This window comes from Leucopleurus acutus, assembly GCF_964270905.1.
Source record: "Leucopleurus acutus genome assembly, chromosome: 1".
NCBI classification, from domain to species: Eukaryota; Metazoa; Chordata; class Mammalia; order Artiodactyla; family Delphinidae; genus Leucopleurus; species Leucopleurus acutus.
This window is the reverse complement of record NC_139142.1, coordinates 132,093,269-132,108,164: the sequence shown is the minus strand read 5'-3', so window position 1 is coordinate 132,108,164 and position 14,896 is coordinate 132,093,269.

The window sequence follows — 14,896 nt, the reverse complement described above, 5'->3', positions numbered from 1 at the left end:
GGCCCGATGGCCGGAGCGCCGATCGCATCGAGTCCTTCCTCTTTTCCTTTTTTCCTTTGCCTCGTCTCTTGATATTTCTTCATCTTTCTCCCCCCCGCACACACTTTTCCTTCTCTGCCTCCCCTTAGATCAAGTGTCACCTCCTCAGAGAAGCCTTCCTAGTCCCCGTCCCCATGGGAGCTCTCGCCACACCTAGACCCCCAGTGCGCACGCCTCCTTAATAACACTTAACACTTATGTTTCACTGAACTAATCTGATTTCTTACCAGACTGTGACCCTTTGCAGAACCTTGACTTTTACTTTTGGATCTTCATCTCCTGCAACAGCGCTTGGCACACAGCAGCCGCTCAGCAGGCGTCTCCTTTCCCCCCAGGACCCTCTTTTCTCTCTCGTAACTGTCTCCATTCTTTGTCTCTTTTGGGCTCCTTCCATTTCTCTGAGGCCCTTTAAAATCCCTTACTTCTCAAAGTCTAGCTCCATACCACATCAAACATATTGTTGTATCTACGCCTCATATTTTTAAAAAACTTGGTTGTTGTTGTAAAACAAGAAAGTTGTAAATAAAATGTGCAGACTTCCCTGGTGGCGCAGTGGTTAAGCATCCGCCTGCCAACGCAGGGGACACGGGTTAAACGTCTCCAGCTGCTCTAACTATTCTTCATTTCTCAAGGTTTCCAAGCCTCAAACTGGCTCTAAGAACTAGACACAGTACTCGAGAATCTACCAGTAAAGTGAGACCATCAGTTCCCATCCTCTGGACAGTTACCATTTTTTACCAGTTGTATCATGGCATTTGTTCATAATGAATGTAAAAGACATAGCCAGTGGTGGTTACAATAAATTCTCACTTCATCATTCTTTTAAAAACTATAAATAAAATGTGTAGACTTCCCTGGTGGCGCAGTGGTTAAGCATCCGCCTGCCAACGCAGGGGACACGGGTTCGAGCCCTGGTCCGGTAAGATCCCACGTGCCGCGGAGCAACTGGGCCCGTGAGCCACAACTACTGAGCCTGCGCTCTAGAGCCTGCAAGCCACAGCTACTGAGCCCACGTGCTACAACTACAGAGCCTGAGCACCTAGAGCCCGTGCTCCACAACAAAGAGAAGCCACCCGGTGAGAAGCCTGCGCACCGCAAGGAAGAGCAGCCCCACTCGCGGCAACTAGAGAAAGCCCTAGCGCAGCAACGAACATGCAAGGCAGTTAAAAAAAAAAAAAAAGAAAAAAAGAATTAAAAATAAATAAATAAAATTTGCACTTAAAACTTTTAATCCAAAAGTAAATCATATAATTTAGTTAGCTATGATTTCTGACAGCTGTAGATGATCAGAGCTTCTTGTGAAATAACAAACCTAACCTCAAACTATCAATACTACAAAATGTAAAATGTGTATAATCCTAATTGAACGGTTAATTATGTTAATTTTGAAGATAAACATCCATTCCAATTTTTACAATTTTCTCTTTATACTTTGGGATATATAATTATTTTTATATATTACAATTATACTATCTACTTTAAATGTTTTATTATTTTTAAAATTAAAATATTTAATATTTTAAATATTAAATAAAATTATTTAAATAAATAATAAATATATATTTCCCAAAGATTTTTGAAAGCCTGTAAGCCTTAATACTGGGACAATATACCCAATGTATAAAATGAGTCTGTCTTTCCTTACAGGTGGAATTTGTAGAGAGAGAATTTTCAGGCTTGAATTGACAAGCTATTGTCAAGAGAAAAAGGTATAAACATCTTGAGCTACTGTTTAAGGAAAACGCAATAACAGTAACCACATCTAGTCAGAAGATACTGGGGCTAAATAATTATAAAGTGGTGGGCTGTTCATAAAGCCTACAACCCTGAAGAGATCAGTGTATCTTAGGACCCAGAGGGTTTGGCAGTGAAACTCACTGAGGTTCCTGGAGCACCACCTGCTGTTAGAGTGGACAGGTGCACCCTGTCAAGATGGTATTGGCGGTTCCCATCATAGGGGTCCCCACTATTCCAAGCACATGTCAGTGAGAGAAAAAAATATAAAGAGAAGAATGTAAAAGACATAGCCAGTGGTGGTTACAATAAATTCTCACTTTATCATTCTTTTAAAAACTATACATGTATGTTTTATGTACTCTTCTGTACCTCTCCTTGGATCAGAAGTGGAACAGAAGCAGAGAGCCATATAGCAAAAGCCAAAGTCCTGATGGACTTCTTCCAGTTTAGAAGCAGGTAGAGACCACCCAAAGTACGGCTTCTGTGAAGGTAGTGAAGAATAGATGTTCTCCGTGAAAGCCAGGTGCCTAGGAGGCAACTTAACCAAGCAGCTGGCAGACATGTTGGCAGGATTTTTACTATCACTGTGAGGCAGAAGCCCAGAGCTCCGATATGTCAGCTGGCTCTGGACTGGGAGCCACAGAAACCAGGTAGAAGAAAAGTAAACCACAAGACAGGGAGAGGAGTGGGATGACAGAAAAAGAAAGGAAAAGGAGAGGAAGGCAAAGGAGGAAGGAAAGAAATTTTCCATTGAAAATAAACCTACAAACCAAATTTCTGAAACATATAAGGAAAATATTTCTAAAAAGACTGGCACCAAAATCAATAATCAAGAAGTGAAATCAGCTCAGACAAATGAACACAGTAGAACAATCTACAGAAAAGAAAAAAAAAAAGGAAGGAAGAAAGAAAGAGAAAAAAGGCCATTCCCTGGCTAAAAAAAGATGGATTAATAGAAAACAAAATAAACATGTTTTTTTCAAAGAATTCTCAAAGAGAGAAGTGAATCATAATATTCACAAAACGAACAAGGATTATGAAATAATAAATGAAACAAGAATATAAGGATGAAAAAGAACTTACCAGAAATCATATAAATAAAAACTCATGAGAGCTTTAGAAAGAGTATCTCTTCCTAAGTTGGAAGTACAAATTTGGTGAGCTGTCTCTATCAGAGGTCAGTTTTTGTTTTCCTTTAGTGTTTACTTTTGCAGGCTAAACGTCTCCAGCTGCTCTAACTATTCTTCATTTCTCAAGGTTTCCAAGCCTCAAACTGGCTCTAAGAACTAGACACAGTACTCGAGAATCTACCAGTAAAGTGAGACCATCAGTTCCCATCCTCTGGACAGTTACCATTTTTTACCAGTTGTATCATGGCATTTGTTCATAATGAATTTGTTGTCAGCAATCAAGTCTTTTTTTACATAAACCATGTAGTCAAACCCAGCTTCTCTTCCATATCAGGTACTTGCAAGATTGATTTAATATGTACAGTGTCTCTATTGACCTTTATCTTATTGGTTTTGGCTTTGTATTTCCATGGTGGTATTTTAAATCTAAATTCTGTCAAAATAAACCTTTGACTTTCATCTTATCTGCAAACAAGATAGGCAAGCTTTCTGTCTTGTTCAAAATACTGAATAGGGCTGGACCTTAAATAGAACCCACTAGTACACCAGTAGAAACTTCTCTCCAGGAGATCAGAGGTCCAGTAGCCAATACTCTTCTGATACGGTTGTTCAAACAGATGGAAGCTCATCATTGCTATTCTGTGACTATTTTGTGACCCTCTAGTGTGATAGACCCTCTAGTACTATCATGAAGATAGTACTTCTGTTTCCTCTTCTTTTTTCCTCTTCTGAATGTTTCCCATTGCAATCTTGACCTCAGGTCCATTGAAAGCTTTTGCAAAACCCTACTTTATTCATCCAACACATATTTATGGGCATCTGCTCTTTGCCAGACAAAGTGTTGAGGTTACAACGGTCACTCAAAAGAGATACACTCTCAGCCCTCCTGAAACCTCCTAGGCTGGAGGGTAAGATAGTCATGAATCACATAAACACACAAATAAAGGTAAAATCCCAACTGCATTAAGTGCTGTGTAGAAGAAATGCAGTGTGTTGGGAGTTTATAATGGTGAAATTTGACCTAGTCTGGGAGATTAGGCTTTCTTGATTAAGTGAAATTAGATCTAAAACCTTAAGGTTAAATGGGAATTAACTTGGTTGAGTATGGGCAGACAGAAAGAGGAAGTGTTCCATGCAGAGGAATCAGTAAGTGCAAAGGCCCTGTGGTGGGAGAGAGGAGGTTTCATTCAAGGAAGTAAAAGATAACCATGGCAGCTGGCATGGAGAACTAAGGGAAGTGAGGTGAGGGATGAGGGTGGGGACTGACCATTTAGGACCTTATCTCTCTCTCCCCTGTTATTTCTTTGGAAGAAGGAATACTCTTCTAGAGCAGCTTCTCCTTATAAGTCCTGCTCTAGTATATAGTGTAATATGTAATATTATGAAATACTATTTATTTTCTTGGCTTAACATTTCGGGTTTGCTTCATCATTCATACTCTGTGCTTTGGTCATAAATATTACTGTTAATCAGCTTCCTGCTCCACCTTCCAACCCCAAGAATTAGTGAATTACTTCCCCCTTCATGCTGATACTTTATTCACACTTGTTCCTCATACTATCTGGTTTATAAGTTTTGTTTCAGTGACTTATTCTTTTATCCCTTAAAATTTCAAAAAGGATATATTTACTTTGGATGGTAGTTTGGGAGTATCGATTTAGCTATTACATATGCTTATAATTCATGACCCAGCAATACCATTTTTAGGTTATATATTCTACAGCAGTGATTTTCAAAGCATGGCCCTTGGACCGGCGTCATTAGCATCACCTGAGAACGTGTTAGAAATGCAAATGCTCAAGTCCCACCCAGATCTACTAAATCAGTGGTGCCCAGCAATCTGTGATTTTAAAACCCCACCAGCTGATACTGATACATGCTAAAGTTTGAAAAAAATCTACTCTAAAGAAATATCCGCATACATCGTATCAGGTAACTTTTGCTGTTAGAACAAGTATTTATTTAGCTCACAGGTCTCCAGGTTGGCAACTCTGGCTGGACCCAGCTAGGCAGTTCTGATTTCCTCTGGCTCAGTCACTGTCAGCAGTCCGCTGCTGGGATAGCTGGGGGCTGGCTGGCGTAGGATGCCCTCAGCTGACACAGCTCAACTCTGTTCGGTGTGGTCTCTCTTTCCCCAACAGCCTGGCCTGGGTTTGATCACCTGGTGGCTGGACAAAACTCCAAGGGATAGAAAGCAGAAGCATTCAAGGCCTCTTGAGGCCTAGGCTTGAAATTGGCACACTGACATGTCTGCTGCATTCTACTGGCTGAATTAAGTCCAAGGTCATCCTAGATTCAGGAGGAGGAAAAAGGACTTTACCTGCTGGTGGGAAGAGCTGCAAAATCAAATTGCAAAGTGTGTGGATACAGGGAGGGTGGAGATTGTGACTTTTTTTTTGCCATCTTCTACACACATGCATATAGAAACAATACAAGGCTATTGCACCATTTTTGATGATAACAAAACAATGAAAACAACTTAAATACCCTTCAGTAAGGGAATGGGCAGGTTGTGGCACATACATACTAAGGAATACTATGTATCCACTGAAACGAATAAGCTAGGTCTCTTTCTAGGTCAACTAGAAATAAAAAACTTTGTTTTTTGAATGAAAAAAAGGAAACTGAAGAGCAATTGGAAAGAATACCATTTATATATATATATGTATATATAAAATAAGCACCTCTATTTATTTAGGCTGCACCAGGTCTTCGCTGTGGCATCTTTTAATTGCGGGATTTTAGCTGCAGGATCTTTTAATAGTTGTAGCATGCAGGCTTCTTAGTTGCGGCATGCATGCATAATCTAATTCCCCGACCAGGGATCGAACTCCGGGCCCTGCATTGGGAGCACAGAGTCTTACCCACTGGGCCACCAGGTAAGTCCCTACCATTCATATATTCTTAAAACCTACACAATATTATATATTTCTGATGGGTACATATAATACATTTATGAAAGTATTACAGGAGGTCTAGAAGTATATACATCTAACTTATACCAGTGATTACTCTTGGAGAGTGGGAAAGGAGGCAAGAATTCAAAGGGGTAGTCAGAGAGCATATTAGCTTTATCTGTTAGGCTCTCATTTAAAAAACACATTTATATGTATTCTGTGAAATTAAAAATTAAAAAATAAAACACAGATTTCGTAGGAAGCTCATTTCAGGATAAGTCTCTTCTCTGACATGTTCTTCCAGGTCGTTATGAGATTCTGTCATTCACTCAGTCACATTTAGTGAAGACTGCTGTGTTCTATGCACTGTACTAGTCGCCAGGAGCACTCAATCTTGCCAAGTTCCCATCATTTTAGTCTCTAAGTCCTTCATTTTCTGACCCCTGTCTTCAAGTCATTAGCAAGAAATTCTAGGGTTTTTTCTTACTGCATCATGGAGTCCATGTTTATCAGAGAAAAGAGCTGTGAATGGTGGGGCTTAACCAAATCTGTATCTGGGAAGATGCATACCTCCCAGTGAACCTTGTCATGATTAAATAGATAGATGTCATCTCTCAGCAGGGATCACATACTGTGTTAGCATTGCCATTTTCTTTTTTTTTAAGTTAATTTCTTAATTTATTTACTTTTGGCTGTGTTGGGTCTTCATTGCTGCGTGCTGGCCCTCTAGTTGCAGCAAGCGGGGGCCACTCTTCATTGTGGTGCGCGGGCTTCTCTCGCTAAGGAGCACGGGCTCTAGGCATGCAGGCTTCAGTAGTTGTGGCACTTGGGCTCAGTAGTTGTGGCTCACAGGCTCTAGAGTGCAGGCTCAGCAGTTGTGGCACATGGGCTTAGTTGCTCTGTGGCATGTGGGATCTTCCTGGACCAGGGCTCGAACCCATGTTCCCTGAATTGGCAGGCGGATTCTTAACTACTGCACCACCAGGGGAGTCCCAGCATTGTAATTCATTTTCATCCCATCCCTATACCCTCTTGCAAAACCTACTCCGAGAGCTTGCTCCAAAGCTTTTATTGAGCAAAGGATAGAAGTTCATACATACTTGTCACAAATGACTGGATGACAGGTAGACCCTTACTCAAGGTAGGCCAAATCAGTTTCTCTGTCCCAGAACTTTGTAACTGTGGTACAGAAATTCTGGTCAGTCTTTCTTGAGTGGTTGTGCTGGTGGTATGTACCTCCATCCTCATCACTCTTATTCAACACAGTGCTAGAAATTCTAACCAGTACAATAAGGCAGGAAAGAAAGTAAAGGGTATACAGATTAGAAAGGAAGAGGTAAAACCATCCCTATATGCAGAGAACATGATTATCTAGGTAGAAAAATCCCAAAGGAATCTTAAAAACAAATAAAACCTCATAGAATTAATAAGTCCAACACGGTCATAGGCTATAAGAAAAGCATACAAATACTAATTGGATTTCTATATAATAGCATTTTGGACACCAAAATTTTAAGTGCAATACCATGTTTTATCACTCAAAAAAATCCCAAAAGTTTTAGGTGTAAATTTAACAAAGTATGTACAGGACTTGTATCCTGAAAACTATATAACAGTGATGAAAGAAATCAAATAAGATCTAAATAAATGGAGAGACCTACCATATTCAAGGATTGGAAGATTCAACATAGTACAGATGCCAATTCTCCCTAAACTGATAGATAAGTTTAACACAATTACTATAAAAAAAGCAAGATTTCTTTTGTAGATACAGGCAAGAATATATTAAAATTTATATGGAAAGACAAAGAGACCAGAATAGCTAAAACAATTTTGAAAAAGAAGAATAAAGTGGAAGAAATTAGTCTACCTGATTTCAAGGCATATTATATAGCATAGTAATCAAGACTGTGTGGTACTGACAGAGAAAAAGACATATAGATCAATGGAATAGAATAGAGAACATAAAAAGAGACCAATACAAATATGTCCAACTTATTTTTGACAATTATGCAAAAGTAATTCGATGGAAGAAAAACAGTCTTTTTAACAAATCATGTTGGAACAATAGGACACTCATAGGCAAAAAAAAGTCTCAATCTAAGTCTCACGCATTATACAAAAGTTTACTCAAAATGGATTATACATTTAAATGTAAATGTAAAACTATAAAACTTTTAGGAAAAAACTTAGGAGAAAATCATTAGGGTCCAGGGCTACTGAAAGAATCTATAGACTTGACACCAAAAGTATGATCTATAAAAGGAAAAATGAATAAATTGGACTCATTCAAAATTAAAAACTTGCTCTGAGAAAGACTCTGATAAGAGGATAAAAAGACAAGCTACAAAGTGGGAGAAAATATTTGCAAACCACATATCCAACAAAGGACTAGTATCTAGAATATTTAAAGAATTCTCAAACCTCGACAGTATAAAAACCAAACACCACAATTAGCACATGGCCAGAAGACATAAAGAGACATTTCACTGAAGAGAATATACAGATGGCAAATAAGCACATGAAAAGATATTCAACATCATTTCACTACAGAAACAAAAACTAAAAGTACAATGGAACATTAATACACATCTATTGAAATGGCAAAAATAGAAAACAGTGACAATACCAAATGCTGGCAAGGACGCAGAGAAACTGAATTACTCATACATTGCTGGCAGAACTGTAAAATGGTACAGCCACTCTGAAAAATAGTTCGGCAGTTTCTTTAAAAAAAATAAATAAAATGTGCAACTACCATATGACCCAGTACTTGCAATTCTGAGCACTTAGCCCAGAGAAATGAGGACTTATGTTCATACAAAAGCCTGTACACGAATATTTATACTAGATTTATTCATAATAGTCCAAACTGGAAGCAACTCAGATGTCCTTCAACGGGTGAATAGTTAAAAAAAATTGTGGTACATCCGTACTATGGAATACTATTCAGCAAAAAACGGGAATAAACTGTTGATACACACAACAACCTGGATGGATCTCTAGAGTATTATGGTGAGTGATAAAAGCAATTCCCACAGGCATGTATGTGTATGATTCCATTCATTTAACATTCTTGAAATGACAAAACTATAGAAATGGAGAACAAATTAGTGTTTGCCAAGGGTTAAGGAGGTGGTAGGGGTGAGAGGGAAGTAGATGTTGCTCTAAAAAGGCAACATGAGGGATCTTTATGGTGACGGAACTTTTCTGTTTCTTGACTGTGTCAATTGTCAGTATCCTGGTTGTGATTAATGTACCATAGTTTTGTAAGATGTTACCATGGGGAAACTGGAAAAGGAATACACAGGATCTTTCTGTCTTATTTCTTAGAACTGCATGTGAATCTACAATTACTTAAAATAAAAAAGCTTATCTAAAAGTAAAAGAAAAAAATTTTAAAAATTAAAGAAAAAGTGTAAGATGTGGTAGGAACCAGGGTGAGTATTCTAAAACTCAAATACAATCATATCTATCCCCTATTTGAAATGCTTTAAAGTTCCCTTTACCAATAGGAGAAAGTCCAGATGCCTGTGGTTAGGCATGTTGATATCCTACTGAGAAAAACTATTTTTCCCCAGGGGAAAGAAAAATTCCACAAAGGAGTAACCACATTATCTCCCCTGCCAAGAGGGTAGCCAGACCTCTGGGTCCTGAAGGTCTGGGCTTTGCTTACCCACCAGGGGGGTAGTTAACAACTATAACTAGTTGTTTGAGAGGTCTCAAGACCAATGAATTATATAAGCAGAGACAGTTTTGTCTTTCCTAGCTATCTAATTTGCTTGGCCAAATCCCTTTCCAACTGGGTAGAGGGGAACTTCAGTGACATCTCTTTCTGGTCCAAAACCTTTTCAGCAATATCTAGCTATTAAAATAGTGTATTTTCAAGGACATATTCAGTTGCTTTAGGTACTATTTCCTTGGCCAAGTTCATTTCAATGCCCCCTCTCCTAGAGCTGGGCAGGTGCCTCCCCCATGGAGGCCTTGGCAGGGCTTGAGTGGAAGCTGTGCAGGGAGGGGCGTCTGCTCCCTTTCTTTCATCTCCTGCTTCCCTTCCTTCCAGTCCCTCACACCCACACCCGCTGTCAGGAGCAGGTGTGGGGAAAGGAAGCAGACTGGAGAATGGTGGTTGGTGCAGGTTCCAAGAGTACGGCCTTGAGTCTGGGCCATGCAGCTGGCAGAGCCTTGGAGAACCTGCCCCGGAAGGCATGACTGTCTGTGCATCTTGAGCAGGAACCACCGAAGATCATGGCTTTGCAAAGCTCAGTGAGGCCAGGAGAGGCTAAGATGCACATGGAAATAAAGTTAAATGGCATAATCAGAATTTGAATTGGGGTTCACTCCACAGTCTGCCCACTTCCTTGCCTGGTTTTCCTGGGAATTTGTGCAAAGTAATTCAGGCAACAGAGTGTGCATTCCACATGAAAATTTGCAGAGGAAGGAAGGTCATGACCTCCGACAACCTCCATCCCCCTGCCCAGCACTTCTGTGTACTGTCTTTTCAGCCTGTTTCTTTACCTCTATCTTCAAATAGAGACAAAATAGCCAGGGACAGTACTGTAGGATTTCAAAGCTGGTAGATGTTACTTAGTGTGGTTTCTGTGAGATAGGGCATTTGGAAATGCACAGAGCTTTTTTTTTTTTTTTTGCTTATCATAATGTGGTGGTGGGGGGGATGATTTTGAAAGTCCTCAATCTGTGAGACAGTTATGCTGACAAAGATTCTCTCCTTGACCAAACTCTAGCCAGCCTCTACTGAGCCCTCTTCTTGACAAGGCCTCAACTTTGACTGTAAAGACTTGAACTAACAGTTTCTAACCGTTCAAGGGCGCCCTAAAGTGTCTGTCTGAGAAAACCCAAGGCTGCCAAAAGCAGGTACTGTTTGCTTCAGCAACACCGGATGATAGGGTCCCTACCTCCCAGTCTCTATGCGAGGGCAGGAGCCTAACTTCAATTAATAATTAATAAGCCTAACTTCAATCAATAAGCCAGTTAGCAAATCGAGATGGCTTTCATGTGGACTAACACCCTTGTCCAGCTTTTTGTAATTTTTACTTCCCTGACAGCTCCTTCCTCCTTCCTACTTCAGCTCCTTACTATTCCCCCATTTTTACTTCCTACTTCAGCTCCTTCCTACTCCCCCATTCCCTCTGCACCAACAGAACTGGTGCTCAGCTCTCCCCCTACTGTCAGTAGTTTCTGAATAAATCTGTTTTCACCACTTTAACTAATGTCCAGCTGTGTTTATCTCTGACAGTTCACAAAAATTGTTCTGCCCAAAATACCACCCTTGAGAAACAGGGATCTTGTTTCCACAAGGTCTCATGGGTGTGTTCACTTTGTGATAATTCATACACTTATGATTTGTGCACTATTCTGTCTATATCTTATACTTTTTATACTTTAATGTAACAGTTCATGTATAACAAAATAAAAACATGAAAAAATTGATTAAAAAGGATAAGTTAAGAAATAATCCCCAGCAACCACTGACACGTTTTCTGTCACTATGGATTCGTTTGCATTTTTTAGAATTTTATATTTATATATGAAGTCATATAGTATGTATGTAATCTTTTTTTTCTTTTTGACCTGGCTTCTTTCACTCAGCATAAGTATTTTGAAATTAATACACGCTAGTTCATATATAAATAGTTTTTCTTTCCTTTTTACTAATGAGTAACATTGCATTGTATAGGTATACCACATTTTGTTTATATACTTACCTGTTGATGGACATTTAGGTTACTTCCAGGTTTTGATTATTACAAATAGAGCTGCTACGAACATTCATATACAAGTTTTTGTGTGAACATAGGTTTTCATTTTTCTTGGATATACACCAAGCACCTGGAATTGCTGGGTCATATGATAACTCTGTTTAATCTTTTGAGTATCTGCCAGATTGTTTTCAAAGCAGCTACATCATTTTAATTTTCTACCAGCACAGTATGAGGGCTTCAATTTTTCCACATCCTTGCTAACACTGACTTTTTGATAATAGCCATCCTTGCAGGTGTGAAGCGGTATCTCATGTGGTTTTGCTTTGCATTTCCCTGATGGCGTATAATGTTGAGCTTATTGGCCATTTCTATGTCTTCTTTGGAGAAATGTCTATTCAGTTCCTTTGCCCATTTATATAACATTCTTGAAATGACAAAATTATGGAAATGGAGAACAGATTAGTGGTTACAAGGCATTAGGGACCGGGGTGGGAGGAGGAGAAAAGAGAGGGGTGATGTTTTATAAAATGTCAATATTGGGCTTCCCTGGTGGCGCTGTGGTTGAGAGTCCGCCTGCCGATGCAGGGGACACGGGTTCGTGCCCCGGTCCGGGAAGATCCCACATGCCGCGGAGAAGCTGGGCCCATGAGCCAGTGCCGCTGAGCCTGCGCGTCCGGAGCCTGTGCTCCGCGATGGGAGAGACCACAACAGTGAGAGGCCCACGTACCACAAAAGAAAAAAAAAAAAATCCTGGTTGTGATATTATACTATAGTTTTGTAAGATGTTACCATTGGGGAAAACTGGATAAAGGATATATGGGATTTCTATGTACTATTTACCAGTACATGGGAATCTACAATTATCTCAAAAAATAAAAAGTTTAATTAAAAACTGCAATTTAAAAAACCCTTATGATCAATTCTTTAACAAGATGTAACATCCCTTTCTGTAACAACAGAAAGTCAAACTATGTGAGGCAAAAACTGATAGAACTGCAAGGAGAAATAGATGAATCTACTAACATAGTTGGAGACTTAAACAACTCTTCATCAGAAATAGATACAGCAGGAAGGACCTAGCTGAACTCAATAACACCGTCAATCTACTGGATATAACGGACAACTCTAGACAACATCATCCAATCACAGCAGAATACACATTCTTTTCAAGCTCACAGGGAACATTCGCCAAGATAGACTACATTCTGGACCATAAAATACAAAACAAAACTCAACAAATTTAAGAACAGAATTCCTACAATGTCTGTGTTCAGACCCTAGTAGATTTAAACTAGAAATTAATAACAGACAGATAGTTGGAAAAATTCCCAACTACTTGGAGACTTAATAATACACTTCTAAATAACACATAGATCAAAGAAGAAATCTCAAGGGAGATTAAAAAAATTATTGAACTAAATGAAAATGGAAACACAGAATATCAAAATTTGTGGGATGCAGTGAAAGCAATGATTACAGGGAAATTTACAGCACTGAATGCATATATTAGATAAAAAGAAAGATGTAAAATCAATCTTGTAAACTTCCATCTTAGGAAACTAGAAAAAGAGCAAATTAAATCCAAAGTAAGCAGAAAAAATAATAAAAATTCAAGCAAAAATCAATGAAATTGAAAACAAAATTAATAGGGAAAAAATCAATGAAACCAAAAGCTCGTTCTTTGAAAAGGAAAATAAAATTATCCTCTAACCAGGATAACTAAGAAAAAAGGGAGAAGATGCAAATTACTAATATCAGAAATGAAAAAAGGGAGTTCACCACAGACCCCATGGACATTAAAAGGATAATCAAGGAATACTATGAACAACTCTATGCCCACAAATTTGATAATCTAGATGAAATGGACAAATTACTTGACGGACACAATCTGCCAAAACTCACACAAGAAGAAACAGACAGTCTGAGTAGGCCTATATATATATTAAAGAAATTGAATCAATAATTAATAACCTTCCAAAACAGAAAGCCAGGCTCAGATGGGTTCACTGGTGAATCCTAGCAAACATTTCAGGAAGAAATTACATCAATTCTCTACAATCTCTCTTAGAGGTTAGAAGCAGAGGGAATACTTCCTTATTCCATGAGGATAGCATTACCCTAATATCAAAACCAAAGATATTACAAGAAAAGAAAACTGTGAACCAATATCTTTCATGAACAAATAAGCAAAAATCCTCAACAAAATATTAGCAAATTGAATCCAGCAATGTATAAAAAGAATAGTACACCATGGGCAAGTGGGAGTTATCCCAGGTAAGGAAGGCTGCTTCAATGTTCGATTTAATGTAGTCTATCACATCAATAGGATAAAGAAGAAAAATCACATGATCGTATCAATAGATATAGAAGAAGCCTTTGACAAAATTCAACACCCATTCATGATCAAAAGCTCTCAGTTAACTAGCAATAGAGGAGAATTTCCTCAACTTGATAAAGAATATCTACAAAAATCCTACAACTAACATCTACTTAATGGTGAGAAACTCAAAGCTTTCCTGCTAAGATCAGGAACAAGGCAAAGATGTCCCCTCTCACTGCTTTTCACATTGTACTGCAAGTCATCGTATACAGATTGGAAAGTAAGAAATAAAACTTTGTAAATTACATGATCATCTATATAGAAAATGTGAAGGAATCAACAACAACAAACTCCTGAATTAGCCATTATAGCAAAGTCACAAGATACAAGGTTAATATATAAAAGTTAATTGTTTTCCTACATACCAACAATGAATAAGTGAATTTGAAATTTAAAATATAATACCATTTGGATTTCATTTGTGCGTGTGTGTGTGTGTATCTATTATAGATTTTTGCTTTGTGGTTACCATGAAGTTTTTGTATAGTAGTCTATATATATGTGATTGTTTTAAGTTACTGATCTCTTAATTTCAAATGCATTTTAAAAACCCTGCATTTGTGCTGTCGATTCGTGTTTTTGATATCATATTTTATATTTAACTGTTTTGTGTATCCCTTAACTGCTTATTGTGGATATAGATGATTTTACTACTTTTGTCTTTTAATCTCCCTACTAGCTTTGTGTTTGGATGATTTCCTACCTTTTCTGTATGCTTGCCTTTACCAGTGAGTTTCCCATTTTCTAATTTTCTTATTTCTAGTTACGGAAGCAACCTAAGTGTCCATCAACAGATGAATGGATAAATAAGATGTGGTACACACACACACACACACACACACACACACACACACACACACACACACATAATGGAATACTACTCAGCCATAAAAAGGAACAAAATTTTGCCATATGCAGCAACATAGATGGAATTGGACGGCATTATGCTAAGTGAAATAAGTCAGACAGAGAAAGACAAATTATGATATC